The sequence below is a fragment of the Rana temporaria genome, chromosome 2 (genome assembly GCF_905171775.1).
Source record: "Rana temporaria chromosome 2, aRanTem1.1, whole genome shotgun sequence".
Classification (NCBI taxonomy): Eukaryota; Metazoa; Chordata; class Amphibia; order Anura; family Ranidae; genus Rana; species Rana temporaria.
Window position 1 is genome coordinate 49,922,900 of NC_053490.1, and position 15,939 is coordinate 49,938,838.

Consider the following 15,939-nt stretch of genomic DNA (forward strand, 5'->3'; position numbering starts at 1 on the left):
CGTTTTGAATGAGTCTACCCCACAGCCAAAGGGAATAGTAGTCTGGGAGGGCATGGCCCTGAAGTTAGAGACCTGGTAACTAAGTGAAACTGATTTCAGAGGGGCACATTGAAGAAGGGTTTCTGTCTAACAAAGGTAATGGCAAGCAGGATTTTTAATTTGTAAAATGGTGAAAAGGTTTAACTCCGAGAGAACCCAAAAAATTTGGCTACATGGAGAGCAAGGGTCGTAATGTTCAAATACCATAAAACCCCCTTTGATAGAAACCAGTCAGGGTGGAAATATGGATGCTGGCGTTGCTCACTTGTGTTTAAGTGTGTATGTTCCTAGGCTGTCATTCATAAGTTTTCTTCGCTACATGGTGGGGTGGATTTACTAAAGGCAAGTAGATTATGCACTTTTCAAAGTGCAGTTGCGCCAGAGTTTAGTAAATTTAGCAGAAGCTCTGCTGCTTTCCACCATCCAGTCGCGTGCAAGCAAAAAATGCTGTTTTATTTCATTTTCCTTGCACGTGATTGGGTATTCTTAGCAAAGTGAAAGTTTACCTCATTTACTAAGCTCTGGAGCAACTGCACTTGCAAGCAAAGCAAAGTGCAGTCTAATTGTCTTTAGTAAATCAACCCCATTAATTCATTGACTGGAAAAAGTCTGCAGGTGAGACTCCTGAATGAAACAGGTTGGGCTGGTGAGCCATGGGGAAGGGATGACAGTTCGTTGCTTAGATCTACAAAAACATGTCAGAAATGATAGCTTCTATATTTTTATCATGACAAGTTCCCTTTAAATGGCATGTTTTAGCATGTATGAAGGATAGGAACACCTTGCTTTTGGAACCCATAATCTAGAGGTTGTTGATATCTGCAAAATATGGCCTCTGCACTTAATGACTTTATGAATGAGGTTGCTAAAAACAGGCACACAATATATATATATATATATAAAAAACTGACTTCAGAGAACTTACAAATTAATAATGTTATTCTGAATCACTGGTTTTGTTTTATTTTCTTTATTGTTTTGTTTTATGATTCCTTTTAGCACTTTAAGACTTTTTTTTTAATATTAGACCAACTTTTAGTCACTTTAGCAAATGTTAACTTTTTGCACTTGGAATTCATGTTGTATAATGTTCATCGTGTACCAGTGACTTGCTGACAGCACTATGTCTGCAATACTGGTGTGTCTGCAGTACAGTGGGTATAGCGCATGGAGTTATACATGCGCTGCCCATGGATAACGTTGATTACCTCATTACCTCATATGCTTTGCCATATCATGGAGCAGTCCTGCAAATGTTACTATGATTGTGTAATAACTTTTGATTTCCTTTATAGTCCTTTTTATATATCCCTGTATATTTCATATGTCTTCAGTTTTTTTGTATTGTGTGACTCATGAGACAAAATACATGATTATAAAGAAAAAAATTGTCATCTTTTTTGTTGATTTAAAGCAGGGGTCTCCAAACTTTTTAAAGGGGTTGTAAAGGCAGGAGTTTTTTTTTATCTTAGAGCATTCTATGCATTAAGATAAAAAGCCTTCTGTGTGCAGCAGCCCCCTAACACTTACCTAAGGTCCCTCCCCACGAGTGTCTCAGCCGTCCAAGATTCTCCTTCCTGATTGGCTGAGACACAGCAACAGGGCAATTGGGAGAGAGGGGGCAGAGCCAGGTTGGTGCTCCGTGTCTGAATGGACACATGGAGCTGTGACTCTGTTTGGGTGCCCCTATAGCAAGCTGCTTGCTGTGGGGGCACTGAACACGAGGGAGGGGCCAGGATAACAGACTAGGGACCCGAGAAGAGGAGGATCAGGGCTTCTCTGTGCACATCCACTGCAACAGAGCAGGTAAGTATAACATGTTTGTTTAAAGTGATTGTAAAGTCTCATTTTTTTCCTATACAAATAACAACGGGCCAGTTTAGTGTCTTTCAGACTCTAGGGGTGCCAGAGTGGCCAGTGGGGGTAAAAAATGTCCCAATGTCAGTGGGAGTAAAAAAAACAAAAAACACATGCCTGTTGTCAGTAGAAGGCGGAATAGTGCCCCATCATTGGTATTAGTTGGAGGAATAGTACCTATTTGTTTATATCAGTGTGAGGAATGACACCCATTTTCCGGTGTAAGTGGGAGGACTAGTGTCCGATCATTGGTGTCAGAAGAAAAAATGCCTATCGTTGGTCTCAGCAAGAGGAATGGTTCCCCGGTGTTGGGGTCAGTGAATGGAATGGTGCCTCTGTTGGTGTCAGTGGAAAGAATAGTGCCCCAAAAGCCAGATAAAGGAAAGTAAATTGTCACATTCTGCCCACGGGCGACAGCTCCGAGACTGCTGATTTAAAGTATAGTGAAAGTACACAGTATATTTACAGTGCCTTGCAAAAGTATTCACCCCCTTGACATTTTTCGTGTTTTGTTGCCTCACAACCTGGAATTAACATGGATTGTTTGAGGATTTGCATCATTTAATTTACATGCCCACAACTTGGAAGACTTTTTTTTATTATTATCCGCTTAAGGACTGGTTTACATATATATACGTCGACACAATGGCTCCTGTGGGCATATCAACATATATATACGTCCCCTTTAAGATGCGGCATTGTGAGCTGCGTGAGTCCGACCGCGATCGTCTCACGGAGAGGAAGAATGGGGAAATGCTGATGTAAACAAGCATTTCCCCATTCTTCTTAGTAACAGGACACTGATCATCGCTCCCAGCGGTGATCAGTGTTGTGTCACACACAGCCCATCCCCCCTACAGTTAGAAGCACTCCCTAGGACACACTTAACCCATCAGCGCCCCCTACTGGTTAACCCCTTCACTGCTAGTGTCATTTTTACAGTAATCAGTGCATTTTTATAGCAATGATCGCTGTATCAATGACAATGGTCCCAAAATGGCATCAAAAGTGTCTGATGTGTCCGCCATAATGTAGCAGTCACGATAAAAAAATCGCTGATCGCCACCATTACTAGTAAAAAAATAATTATTAATAATAATGCCATAAAACTATCCCCTATTTTGTAGACGCTATAACTTTTGCGCAAACCAATCAATAAACACTTATTGCTATTTTTTTTACAAAAAATATGTAGAAGAATACGTATCGGCTTAAACTGAGAAAAAGATTTTTTTTTATATATTTTTTGGGGATATTTATTATAGCAAAAAGTAAAAAATATTGCTTTTTTCAAAATTGTCGCTCTCTTTTTGTTTATAGCGCAAAAAATAAAAATCACAGAGGTGATCAGATACCACCAAAAGAAAGCTCTATTTGTGGGAAATAAAGGATGTTAATTTTGTTTGGGAGTCACGTTGCATGACCGCGCGATTGTCAGTTAAAGCGACAGTGCCAAATCGCAAAAAGTTCTCTGGTCTCTGGCCAGCCAAATGGTCCGGCTGAAGTGGTTTTGAAGCAAATGACAAATAGAACAAAATAACAGAAAAAGTAATTGTGCATAACTATTCACCCCCCCCTAAAGTCAATACTTTGTAGAGCCACCTTTTGCGGCTATCACAGCTTCAAGTCACTTTGGATAAGTCCTATGAGCTTGCCACATCTTACCACTGGGATTTTTTCCCGTTCCTCCTTGCAAAAGTGGTCCAGCTCATTCAAGTTGGATGGTTTGCGCTTGTAAACAGCAATCTTTAAGTCTGACCACAGGTTTTTGTTGGATTTAGGTCTGGGCTTTAACTAGGCCATTCCAACACATTTACATGTTTCCTCTTAAACCACTCAAGTGTTGTTTTAGCAGTGTGTTTGGGGTCATTGTCCTGTTGCAAGGTGAACTTCTGTCCTAGCCTCAAATCATACAGAGTGGTACAGGTTTTGCTTAAGAATATCCCTGTATTTAGCACCATCCATCTTTCTCTCAACTCTGACCATTTTCCCAGTCCTGACTGCTATAAAACATCCCCACAGCATGATGCTGCCACCATCATGTTTCACTGGGATGGTGTTCTTTGGGTGATGTGATGTGTTGGGTTTGCGCCAGACATAGCATTTTCTTTGATGGCCAAAAAGTTCAATTTAGTCTCATCAAACCAGAGCACCTTCCTTCATACATTTTGGGAGTCTCCCACATGCCTTTTCGCAAACTCAAAACGTGCCATTTTGTTTTTTGCTGAAAGTAATGGCTTTCTTCTGGCCACTCTGCAATAAAGCCCAACTCTATGGAGCGTATGGCTTATTGTCATCCTATGTACATATACTCCAGTCTCTGATGTGGAACTCTGCAGCTTCTTCAGGGTTACCTTAGGTCTCTGTGCTGCCTCTCTGATTATTGCCCTCCTTGCCTGGTCTATGAGTTTTGGTGTGCGGCCGTCTCTTGGCAGGTTTGCTGTTGTGCCATGTTCATTCCATTTGGTTATGATAGATTTGATGTAAATAGGGTACCCAACTTCTAATATCCAAACTGTTGCTGCTAGCCCAATACTATTAGAAAAAAAGGGGAGAGGAGACTCCCAGGGGCTTATGTGCAGCTAAAAAAAATTGTAGACTTTTGAATAAAGTTTTTATAAATGTATTTATTAATAAGTATCAAAAATTGTTGTACATAAAGGGATGAGGAAAATGGATCCAATACATACAGGGATAACATTAAGAGCTCTGGTATGCAATTGATATATGATGTTCACATATACATATCTATATTTCACAATGACCATATGCAGTTAACCATTTGGCTGCCACATACAGATCCTCAACGCGTTTCGATCATTTAAATCGTACCGATCTTCTTCAGGGGGTTATATATAGATATCTCATATGGAACACCATAGAATCTAAACCAGAGTGGATCATAAAAACATGGTGGCCAAATTCTCCATAGTGGCCATGCAGACGAGCACCAGATGAGGGAGATCCATGTTTGCCTACTTTGATTGTCTGGCAGAATTAAATAAAATGTTCTATCTAGATCTGTATCTTGCTCTTTATTTGCAGCATTGTGGGAAGTACCATCAGTGATTACAAGCTTCATGCCTGCATTCACGTGGATAAGAAGACTGGAGTGAAGATAGGACTGACACGGACATATACTAATCCATCAGTCATTCTTAATTGAAGGACAAGTTTTTCTTGACCTTGAAGCTTGTAATCACTGATGGTACTTCCCACAATGCTGCAAATAAAGAGCAAGAGACAGATCTAGATAGAACATTTTATTTAATTCTGCCCGACAATCAAAGAAGGCAAACCCGGACCTCCCTCATCTGGTGCTCATCTGCATGGCCACTATGGAGAATTTGGCCACCATGTTTTTATGATCCACTCTGCTTTAGATTCTATGGTGTTCCATATGAGATATCTATATATAACTCCCTGAAGAAGATCGGTACGATTTAAATGATCAAAACACGTTGAGGATCTGTATGTGGCAGCCAAATGGTTAACTGCATATGGTCATTGTGAAATATAGATATGTATATGTGAACATCATATATCAATTGCACACCAGAGCTCTTAAAGGGGTTTTCCACCCATTTTTTAAGTTTATTAAAAGTCAGCAGCTACAAAAAGTGCGGAGGTGTTAAGGATGAAGCAGAAGCAAAGAAATCCTTGCTCTAGAGGTCATCTGGTACAACTTTTACTCCTGTAAGAACAGTACTGTAGGTTGGACAGTTGTGGCATCACCAAATCTTAAGAGACAAGCAATCAGATACAAAAGTGCCTTAGATGATCTCAATATATTTATGATTCTACAGAACAGGACTGCCAAGGCGTGGTGCTGCTTATTTTCAGAACAAAATTCAAGACCAAAGCGTTTTCCAGCTACTGCCTAGGCACATCTGTTCCCTTTAATATAGCATATCTTCACTTTTTGAGTCCGATCCATCTCAGGTTTTTTTTTTGCTAGCGTCCTAGGTGGATGGGTGTCTGTTCTGTAGCTCTGCTGTGTGGAAGACTAATTTACATTTTCCAGTACCTTTTTTTATCTATGACTCTTAGGCCATGTCTTTACAGGCATTTTTTAGACGTGTTTTCGGTCGTTTTTTTGGGCTGTTTTTGTACAATCGTTTTGAAGTTTAAAAGGTCACAATGTAAAAGCAGTAAAACGCCTGTAATCTGCCAACAAAGAAGCTCATGTACTGTTTTGAGTGATGGGCGTTTTGCTTTAGTTGACAGAATGCTCAGATGTCAACATGGGCCATTGAAATTAATGGGATTTTCCCTGTTGGGTGTTTTTAGAGCTGAGGCTTGGAGTAAAAAAACTCCCAAAAACGCCTAGATGTGAACAGAGCCTTAACGATTTTTCTTCGTCAAGACCCTTCTTCATCTCTGCTAGAGCTTGACTATATTATTGCAACTATCCAGGGCAGCCATCCAAAGCCTGGCTTTCGGAGGGCTGGACTCGACATTGTGGGGGATAGTCTGGAAGTGATCCTGGCACTGGGTTCCACACAGGGTACTTTTCAGACACTGTTCTGGTAAAGTTAGCTTCAGAGCCAGTTCCTTTGCAGATTCTTGGACACTAGAGGTCGACCGATATTTGGCCGTTTTTAAGAAATCGGCATCGGCCGATTATTGTAAAAAAATCATCTGATTTTCGGCTGCCACACTAAACCCCGCTCCACCTACAGCAGTACGAGACATGAATCCTTCAGCCACGCTGCTGGTAGCCTGCGCGCCGGCCCCTCCCCCCCCCTACCTCGGCGGGCTGTAGCAGAAAGCAAACATATCACAAGCCTGAGCAGCTGCAGTAGTTGCTTGTCTGCGCGAACAGATCACACTTGTTATGCTTCCTGCATGCTGGGACGGTGGCGGGATTACTGAACATGGGCTCTAGGCTACGGCTCCAGCGTTTACTTCAACATATTCGCCATTCTCAAACTCAAATGGTACATGCACCAGATCTTGGATCTCAAAGCTACCAATGTCTTCATTCAAGATCAGAAAATCTACCAGGTCTGTCATCACCTAACTTCACCACAAGTACATTTTGTACACATATCTACATGTCCTTATTTTTATAGTGCATCAGCGTGAGTTTACTACCCATTTGACCCTAACCAAGGGAAATCCTACTATTAATTGTGTACACCCTGCAAAGTCCCAACAAGAGTTGGAGTTATCTCTGTCTGGGTCATATACAGTAATTCCACTTCCTCCACTAATCACATCCAAATAGTGATATTTTATTATATAGTATTTCATAATACTATATACTATGATAATCAAAATATATCAAAGATTGACACACATTGAACATAAAATGACAGTTAACATTTTTGATGCGTGACATAATTATACAGCTCTAATCTTGTTGGTATTAATAAATGCTTTACATTGCATTATGTAACAAAGTCATCAGTTATCTCATTTGCAAATGCATTTTGTTTTTTCCAGATATCCCAATATAGTACGCAATACAACCATGTACTATTGTGTACTAAATAAATCAAAATTTGTTTTATCGAATCATAGCCATATCTAGATGGCAAATAACAATAACAGGATGCTGAATTATCCTTATAAAGAAACAGGTGCCTCATGTAAATAATTTCTCCGTCTTGGCGGTAATGTGGGGATCAATGTGATCAACTTTGTGTACATCATACCTAATAGTTTTACCCAAGGCTATATTGCCTGTTCTGTGTGTGTCAGTCTTTGATACATTTTGATACACATGAAGTGATTAGTGGAGTAAGGGGAATTATATGACCCAGACAGTTCAAATAAATCCTGATCTTTCGGAAATTAACACTGGAACTAAATCTGGCCATAGATTAGTCAGTGTTGATGGGGGAATGCCTCCTGTAGAGCTGTTGTGTTCACCCGGGGGGGGGGGCATGGGGAGCCGTCCCTGCCAGGAGAACACAGTGGTTATTGCTAATGGTTATAGCCTTTGACAATAGTCGCATCCTAGAAATCCGACATACTGCTTGTACCCAAGTCAATCGATGGATCGACTTTGGTACAATCAACATGCACATACACGGTTCAAATCTCGGCCAGTTCCTACTGAGCCAGCTGAGATTCGAACCATCTATGGACGACATAACATGTTTGAAGCTTCTGAGTCTTGTCCTGGACACAGCTTAAGCCAGTGTTTCTTCCACGGGATAAACTTTAGTCTCCTTGATCTCAGATTTGAGATCTTCAGTCTAGGAGTCATCCAACTCTCTGCTTTTGCATAAGTCTTGTGCCTGATTCTCTTTTGCCAAGCTGGACTACAGACCTCCACAACGCAACCTTCTGACACTATGGGGCGAGGTAATCAAGTTCCTTGACAGAACAATCTGTTTGGTACCAAGAACCAGATTGTCACTGGCGTTATGGTTTTAGGAATCTTAGGGAAGTTATTCATCTTTTGGAAGATCCTCACAAAGGACTAGGTCATTGGGGGAATATCGTTTACTGATCCACATCCTGGATGTTTGGGTGATTTGGTTGTCTCAGTCAGACAGTGCCACAATAATGGTGTACATCAACAGCCAAGCAGGAACAAGAAGTCTTGCCATGTGAAGAGAGGTAGATCAAGTCAGGGACCCAACCCGCGAAGGAGATGCTTGCAGAGCAGCTTTGTGAGTCAAGCCAGGGACCTTGCCGATTAGCAGGGGTGAAGCTTGATAAGTATCTAGAGTACCAAGCTAGGGGACCCTGCAGAGAAGCAGGGGTGACACTTGAGGGAAATGTGCAGAACTTCACATTTCAGCCTAGTCTGTCGTATATATCTTTTTGTATCCCATGCATACAGTACCAGGATCTAGGGGAGTGGTCCTTGCAACTGGAGGTGTTCCAGGACAAGTGTCACACATGGGGGATGTTGGATGTGGACCTCCTGTCCATCAGTATCAACAACTGGACAGGATTGTCTCCTTGTACAGGTATCCTTTAGTGGGAAACAGTAGATGCTATAGTAGCTTAATGGGATCAATACACCCTGATCTATGGACTTTTTCCCCTAAAACTTCTATTTCGCCAGAGTCTATGGATTCAGATTGAAGGCATTTTGTTGATTCTTATTGCTCTGGAAAGGCCATGGTGGTTGTGGTACGCTAACTCTTGGTGGAAACTTTACAAGAGATTCAGGATCTTTTGTCTCAAAGATCGTGTTCTGCTTCACAGTCGCTGGCTGGTGAAGCCCAGTATTTAAGAGAGGACAACATGGAATCTATTATTGGATGTGGAAGACTTTATTATTATTATAATTTAGTGTGAGTCTAGGGCCTTCCATCCTGGACATTTTCTCTGTAGGCCCAATTCTCTCCTTTCTGTAGCTGTTGTTAGTCTCTCAGCATTCTCAAATGCCAGGTTTCTGCCCTATCTTGTTTAAGAGACCCTTGGTCTCTCACTCCCTGATTAAAGGATACATTCACCTTTAAAAAAAAAAAAAATCTTTTTGCAGGTAAAAATTGTGAATTTATTTATATTTTTTATTGGGAGCCTGTAAAGCATTGTACTCGCGATCAGCAGATCGCAGGTGCAATGCAAGGCTCCTTCAGACTGTCAGCATACCTGTCTGCCCGTGTCTCGTATGGGCAGGTGGTTACTGAATGACAGGAAGATCCAATGAACTACCAAGAGCCATCAGCTGCAATGGCCAATGGTAGTAGTATCTCTCCCATTCACAGAACTCACATTTTTTCCATAATAAGTTTGTATTGAAAAAAAAATTTTTTTTTTCAATGTAACAAAAGACATTTAGAGCCAGTTCGCTTTTTTTATGCACTAAAAATCCACGCACAGTGTTTTCCATGTATTCCAATGGCTCTAGTTCACACCATGCAGTGAGTTTCCGGTGCAGAAACTGACCGAAAACTGACTGCATGGTGTGAACTAAAGCCATTGGAATACATGGAAAACACTGTGCATGCATTTTCTGCAGAAAAAAAGCGCACAAATTTCACGGAACTGCATCAGGTGTGAACTGGCACAGGCTTTCAGTAGTGCGCTGAGATGCTGAGGCCTCGTACACACGACCGAGAATCTCGTGGTAAAAGAAACATCGTTTTCCTCGACAATTTTCTTGTCAGGCTTGTCGAGAATCTTGTCAAGCTTTCTTTGCATACACACTGTCAAGACAAAATCTCGTCGTTCTCAAACGCGGTGATGTACAACACTTACGATGGCACTATAAAGGGGAAGTTCGATTACACTGGCACAACCCTTGGGGCTGCTTTTGCTAATCTCATGTTACTGCGTGTTAAGTAAAAGTTTGGTAAGAGACGGATTCGCGCTTTTCAGTCTGGTACAGCGTGACGAATGTGCTATCTCCATTACAAACGCTACTTTTACCGAAGGTGCGCTCCCATCTCATACTTTATTCTGAGCATGCGTGGGTTTCTAAGCATACACACGAACGTGTTTCTCATCGTAAACCAGCCCGACGAGAAATACGACAAGGAAATTGAGACCCCCGACGAGAAAAAAGAGAACATGTTCTCTTTATTTCTCGTCCAGATCCACAACAGTTTTCTCGACGAAAAACATACAGACGTCCGTTTTCCTCTGCAAAAAAGCTCTGCCACCAATTTTCTTGATGGATTTTGTCGAGGAAAACGGTCGTGTGTACGACGCCTCAGTAATCTGCCGGTCAAGCATCTGGGTGGATTTCTACATTAATGTTTAGATTTGTGATCATACTCTCGATACTGTTTTTCTACAAAACTATCATGTTGGTATTCGGAGAAGTTATCCTGGGCTGGCCTACTTTTTTATTTGCCAGTGTCCAATCCTCCTGTAGGTGTCAGTATAACCCCTGAGGGAAAGATTTTGTGTACAGTATAACCCCTGAGGGAAAGATTTTGTGTACAGTATAACCCCTGAGGGAAAGATTTTGTGTGTCCCTCAATGGGCTGTATGAAAAGGATTTTACAGGGAGTGCAAAAATGTATTTATTTTCAGAGAAACTGTACATGTGGAACATATTTCTATATATGACAATACATTTTTTTTTCTTTTTACCTTTTTTCTATTCAGAGTGCTCTGGCAGAAGAGACATTAAACGATAGTTGTCCTTTAAGCGGTTGCTTGTTGACTGACTCCGGTTAATCTAGAAAATACACAATTGTAAAGGAACATTTCTCTGAATCCATACAATTAAAGATGTGTGTTATAACAGTGACAGCTCACTATCTTTTCATTAGTGTGTTTTTATAATACAATCATAACTCAGTCATACTTCCATAGGGAAAATTGAAAGTGAAAATAATTTAAATTCCATTTCTGTTTTCTAGCATAAATAGAAAACCAAGAGATTAAAAAACACATCCAGAAAGGGCAAGGGAAAGCAGATGGTATTCAATTCTCCCATTATAATAACAAGCTGTTTTAAAACATTTCCAAGCGATTCTCACCTGGGAAATCTAATACTATTTGAGAAACTATGCTCTAAGTTTATTGTAAGTGCTCACACAAAATATGTGTAGCAAAGTCTCTGGCCTTGTCCAGTCTAATGAGAACTTTCCAAGCCAAAGATAGCTGACATCCTTCTGCATGTGGTGAGTTGTGAGGCATAGTAGGTTCAAGGTGGACAAAGTTATTGGGCGCCAGACACTTCTTGGATGTAAAAGAGTTTTTTTTTCTCTTAACAGTCCTTTTTGTATTTTTGAGAAAAGAGAGTTAGGGCCAGGACACCCTTAGATAGTTGCACATTTAATTGACAGTCTCCAAGGCTTCAATAAGAGAACAGCCGTGAACTTGCAGGAATGCTGTCTCCTATCGTAACAGTCTTTAACAGTTCCTAACTCCAACGTAACAGTCCTTTCAGCTCCACTACAAATGCCTCTTCAACGCTGAGCTTCCAGTGTCTTACTAGACCCTCTGATTCACTCTGAATCCCTTGAGCTTCTCCAAGGTTTGCGGCGGTATCTCTCTAAAGTGTCACCCCTGCTTCTCTGCTGGGTCCCTAGCTTGGCACTCCAGATACTTTTCAAGCTTCACCCCTGCTAACCGGCAAGGTCCCTGGCTTGACTCATAAGGCTGCTCTGCAAGAGTCTCCTTCGCGGGTTGGGCCCCTGACCTGATCACCGACTGAAGTTTCCCGATTCCCCAACGTGCCCTTTCAGTGAGAATGTGGTTCCGGTACTTGCTTCAGTTACTCACTGTGGTCCCTGGTAAAGGTGGTCCCTTTTTGGTATCCTTCTTCATCCGGCCGACAGAACCGTCACTTCTGGTTGGACTGGTAGCCGCAATTCCAACCCTGCGCTGCTCTCTTTACTTCTGTATAGGCCCTTACACAACCTAGCAGCCAGATGCCCCCGGGATAGGCCAAATCTCTAGCCCAGCAGCCAGGGGCGTACGACACATACCCAGACAGCCGTCCAGGTGGCACAGAACCTAGATCACCTGACCTCATCCCAATACATGTAGGCTGAAAGGACAGGTCAGAGTCCAGGGTTACATTGGAGGGGGCACGGGTCAGAGGAAAAATTATGAGCTCAGTTTTAGAAAGATTGAGTTTGAGGAAGTGGTGTGACATCCATGATATGTCAGTAATGCGAGAGGAGACTGACGTAGTGAGGTGAGGAGTAGATTTGTGTGTCATCAGCATAGATTTGCAGAAATGTGCAAAATGTACTGCAGTACTGCAATTTTCAAAACTGTGCCACACCAAACAAATAACATTTTTGCAAATGGAGCTTTCCGTTGGTGGTATTTGATCACCTCTGTGTTTTTTATTTTTTGTGCTGTAAACAAAAATCGACTAACAACTTTAAAAAAAAAATGAAGCATTTTTTTTAATTTCTAAAAAAAATCGAATTTCTTCATCAATTTAGGCCAATATGTATTCTGTTACAAGTTTTTGGTAAAAAAAAAATCCCCAATAAGCTTTTTAGCCTATACAACCTATGAGATATATTTATGGAATTTTTATTTATTTTTACTAATAATGGCGGCGATCAGCAACTTTTAGTTAATACATTGAGGAAAGAAGAACGCACTGCTCAGGAACATAAAAAGGCCTGGACTTTCACGGAAGACAACCGTGGTGGATGATCGCAGGTTCCTCTCTATGGTAAAGAAAAACCCATTCACAACATCCAAACAAGTGAAGGACACTCTCCAAGAGGTAGGCATATCATTGTCAAAGTCTACAATTAAGAGAAGACTTCACAAGAGCAAATACAGAGGGTTCACCACAAGGTGCAAACCATTCATAAGCCTGATGAGTAGAAAAGCCAGATTAGACTTTGCCAAAAACAACAAAAAATGCCAGACCAGTTCTGGAAAAGCATTTTCCTGGGAAGAGGAGCTTATGCACGGATGTCACCCGCTGCCATCTCTCCGCTGGATTGATTTATTCAGCTTCCACGTGTGTTAGATATTTTTGTTTTATCCCTGTGCTACCATCAGCGTGTCCCCCTCCTTTTATTCAAATAAACATACGGAGGCCATTTAGATCGTTTCCTTTTTTTTTTTTTTTTTGGTCATGTATTCCAATTGCGATCTCACCCAGCAACTTTTAGTGGAGATCACGGACACTGCAGGCCAGCCCTGGTTTTGCTGCTCACCTGTTTGGAGACACTCCTGCTGCATTGATCATTTGGTATTATCCCTTGTTGGATACATGCTCACATGACCTCCCACGGAGAGGTCCATCTTTTCTGGTAAGCACATTGTGTGTGTGGTGGAGGATTCTGTTGTCACGCTCACCAGCAGAGGATTCAAACTCACCTTTTTCACGAGGGACTTTATCCTTACTTTGGTCTTACTATTGGGACTTTTATTTATATATATATGTTGTGATTTGCATATCACTGTTTCATTTATTACTTTATCTGCGCTGCACATACCCATTGTTTTTTGTATTGTTTCTATAGGCTTGTGATTACCTATTTGTGTTCAGCTAGCATTTAATTTTGTTTATTCATATTGGTTGTTTGCGCTGATTGTTTTTCCTATTTTTAGAGATATACTGTTCGCTCAGATTGAGTCAAATGCATCAAAGTTGATTGGATGGCGCTTCACTAGTACAGGTGGACAATGATCCGAAACACACTGCAAAAGCAACCCAGGAACTTTTGAAGAAAAAGAAGTGGAATATTCTGCAATGGCTGAGTCAATCACCTGATCTCAACCCCATTGAGTATGCATTTCACTTTCTGAAGGCAAAACTAAAAGCAGAAAGACCCACAAACAAAGAACAACTGAACACAGCTGCAGTTCCATGGGTTCCAGACTACAGAATTTGTTGCCTTCCTCTGGATCAACTGTGGGTATAGAATTGGGTATATGTGATTGTATACATTTATTTTTTTATTTTTATGGCTAAACTAGATGGACTTTTTTCAACCCGAAAAACTATGTAACAGGCAGTAATTGCCAGTAACAGATTTACAACAAAATATTAAAAATTAACATTTTATTTATGATTATACGAGGTGTGTCTAATAAATAACACCCACCCACCCACAGCTTTCGGCTTCACGGCCGGGGACTCACTGCGAATGCGCAAGTCGTGCTGCGCTCTAGGAGTGGACAGGTGATCTCCTGGGACCTGTCACGTGTCCCAGGAGACTGCCTAGAGGGAGGGGCCGCCTAAGGCGAGAGGAGGAGTCGCCTAGGCGGCCCGTAGGTGGAAGTGGAACAGGAAGTCCCACTCCCCCCCCAAAAAAATGACACGGCAAATGTGTCTTTCAGGATAACAGCCGGCGCGAATGGTGGTGGAGCATGTTAGTCTGACACTGCAACCCCGATCTTGGTAAAGAGTCTTGTTAGCTGATCACGGTGTAAACAGGAAGAGCTGTGTATCGGCTTTTCCTCACTTGCGTCTGATAGACACGAGTAGAGAGGAGACGATCGGCTGCTCTCCAGACAGGTGGGTCTGCGCTGATTAATTATGAGCACAGCCCCCCGAAAATGCCCACCCAGGACCACCAGGGATGCCCACCAATGAAGACCACCAGGTATGACACCCAATCAGCGCCCATATATGATGCCAATCAGTGCCCATCAGTAATGCCTGCGAGTGCCTTCTTATCAGTAATGCCTATCAGTGACACCCATAAGTACCCACTAGTGCCGCCTTTCAGTGTCGCCTATCAGTGCCACCTATAAGTGCCAATCAGTGCCGCCTACCAATGCCCATCAGTGCTGCATATTAGTGCCCATCAGTGGCAACTCATTAGTGCCCACTATTGCCAGCTTATCAGTGCCCATCAGTGAAGAAGAAAACTTACTTATCTACAAAATTGTATAACAGAAACAAAGAAAAACTTTCTTTTTTTTTAATTTGTTTAGCAAAAAAAAAAAAAAACAGCAGAGGTGATCAAATACCATCAAAAGAAAGCTCTATTTGTGGAAGCAAAATGTGACAGCGCTGAAAATTGGCCTGGGCAGGAAGGGGGCAAAGTGCCTGGTATTGAAGTGGTTAAAGGGACAGGTTTTGAGTCAGTTGATGTTGTAAAGAAGAAAACGGTGAATGTGTTGAAACAGAAATAGATTTTCTCCATGCCTTCAACCAGACTGCAGCAATGTATTAGTGCAAATGGGGAATATATTGAATTTGTAATATATATAAATAAAGGTGAGTTATTTAATCAGTCTCGTTATTTAATAGACACACCTGATATTAATTTGTCCAATTACATTTGAGCGCCTGAAAATGGGGGGACTGTGTACAAAAATGGCTGCCGTTCCTAAAGTTTGCACATGATATTTATTTTCAACCCCTTGAATTGAAGCTGAAAGTCTGTACTTCAGATTAATATGGATTGTTTTGTTGAAATTTTATTCTGGTGGCATACAGAGCCAAAAGTATGAAAATCGTGCCTGTGTCCAAACATATGGACCTAACTGTATACGTGATCCTGTGCAGCGTTGCCGCTCTGTAGCAGTAAAATTGCTATAAGGCGGTAGGGAACTGGTTAAAAGGTATACAAGTGTGCGATAATTGTTACAGAAGCCCGGTAGACGTGGCAGTCAAAGGGTGAAGTGGAGCTGGTTTTAAATAATGAACATCCCAACTTGCCTGCCTAAGTAAGTGAACCGAACTGA